The sequence below is a fragment of the Electrophorus electricus genome, unplaced genomic scaffold (assembly GCF_041902795.1).
Source record: "Electrophorus electricus isolate QZ-2024a unplaced genomic scaffold, ASM4190279v1 Scaffold262, whole genome shotgun sequence".
Classification (NCBI taxonomy): Eukaryota; Metazoa; Chordata; class Actinopteri; order Gymnotiformes; family Gymnotidae; genus Electrophorus; species Electrophorus electricus.
The window spans coordinates 1-2,500 of record NW_027658542.1 but is presented as its reverse complement, the minus strand read 5'-3'; positions in this window follow the sequence as shown (position 1 = coordinate 2,500).

The window sequence follows — 2,500 nt, the reverse complement described above, 5'->3', positions numbered from 1 at the left end:
AGAGAGAATGGAGGGCAAAGGTCAGGTCTTAGCCCTCAGACAGATGTGACCAGTCTGATCATTTAATGCCTATTAAAAATTAACGCAGACATTGGTTAAGTTTAGGGAGAGAGAGAAAGAATACGCTGATTCCTCATTTCCGTAACATCCTTGAGTTCATGATAGATTCACAGTATTTGATAATATGGTTACTGTGCATGATCTGTGTTAGTCTTTTTCTGTCTCTCTCTCTCTCTCTCTCTCTCTCTCACACACACACACACACACACACACACACACACACACACACACACACACACACACACACACGTGTCAAACTAATGCTGCCACAACTGCATTAATCACAAACATTTAAATGTAAAGACACTCCTTGCTTGACTGATCTGTGGTCATCTACACAGATTATGCTGACACATTACTGATTACAATTCACCTCATGGACACAGGAAACTCAAATCCACTCTCTCATACAGAGAAATGTAAGCGGAGATGTGTTGGAATTAAACTGACAGCCAATCAAACATGTTCTGATCTTAGCAATCAGCCAGGATAGGCTGGAGAATATAAATATGCATTTGCATTTAAATTACTGCCTTAGAGCCACAGGAGTGGCACAGAAAGAGGAAAAGATTAAGTGAGAGGGAAAGAATGTGAACTCACAAATAGCCCACGATTACCTGAGGAGCATGTTTATGTACTGCCATGATTCTCTGAAAACAGGAAAATTAAACAGCAATTACTGTGGAGCGCAGAAAATGTAGTGCTAATTAAAACCTAAGCTTAAGAGGGCTAATGAATCAGGTATGCAGCAGTAGCCTCAGAAGAGCAGGCAACTGGGCTTAAGTTGTTATTGTTGCAGAACGCAATGTCTCACTGGAGCTTAAAGACTGACATACATTTATTATTTTCTTGAAATACCGGTAAAACTATATTCGATACTGCGTGATATTTTAAAACAGGACACATTAAGACCACAAGTATTTTATAAACTTCAGTGCTCGCTGTTTTATGGAGGCTACTGCAGTCTGTTCTAATTTAGGACTGGCTAATATAGAGACGCCCGTGGTGATGTCTGAGATCGTTGCTCAGATGAACCAATCAGCTTCCCTTAAGTCTTCAGTGGGGCTACGGCAGGCCAGATGAAGTCTCCCTGGCACGTACCATGTGAAATTAGCTTTGTGCAGAATTTTTCCAAATGTTAAGCTGCTAATGATCCAGAATGACTCATAGCATTTCTACAAAAATATCTTTATTTAAATTTTCATCAGAGCCAATGTTATCATCATCATCATCATCATCATCATCATCGTCGTCATAATAATCACCACCATTACATGCCAACCCACACCGCCATTAGGTACCATACCACAAATATCAAGATGATCAGCAAATGCGCAAGTCAAACATAATAATAATATTTGATCCATTACCCTCCTTCTGTGATCATCCATAACCGAAACAACCAAAACTATCATAAAAAAATAAAATGCAGTGCAACAGGAACAGAATATCGTCCCTTAACTCCAGTATGAATAGTTGCGTGGTCAAACATTTGTGACCACTTCAAAGCAACTTCATATCAATTTTCCCATAAATGTTATTGCACGAAACAGCATACACCTTGTCAGAAGAGCCGATCAGGTCTTCAGAACAAGAAAATGAAAGTGGTCATGAAAGGGCCTGGTGAACGTGGCCTGAGTAGCCACTGTATTAGGTAAGCCTACTGGTCCTAAAATTCCTTCATCACCTGACTGCATCGGTTAACGTTCGGTTGAGTGCCGGACTGAGCAAAGCGAGTGACCTTAGTGATTTCCAGCGTGGAACGATCCTGTTTTGCTTTTCACACCAAGAGCAATATGAAAAGCAAAAACTACTAGGAATCGGTAATGCGCATGAAAACGACTCACGGACCTGCGGAGTCAAAGAAACAAAAACCAGGGAAATCAAGCAAGCAAACAAATAAGACCCCTGGGAATCAGGGAATTGCATCGATGTAATCTAGTGTGCAGAATGCCATCTCAAAACAAGCCGCTTGCTGGCCATCTCCGAATTGGACTGTTGAAGACAGGAAAAACAATGCCCGACTGGATGAATGTAGGGTCCTTGGAAGGATCGAAGGATCAGAATTTGGCACTAGCAACTCTGTGCAGACACCTGGATGGAGTCAAAAGGAGAGGCCGATGGCGGCAGCGTGGTGGCGTGAGGAATGTTTTCCAGGTGCAGATTTCGGCCCTTGGTGCCTGCCGAAGAACGTCTGAACATCGCCGACGACCCAGCTCAGTCCTATGTGGCTCCGGTTTACCCACATTTGACCGACGCTTCTATCATAGTGTCCCGACGGCAGGTCTTTGCTGCTCCACTGATCTGCGCGGCCCCATGGATATCAGTCCTATCAAGCATATTCTGGATAAGTTGGAGAGGGCTATTGGCAGCAAATCTGTGCAGTAAGTGTATCGCACAGTCATTTCTGCTCAGTCCAGCATTCCTACACGAGGTGGGC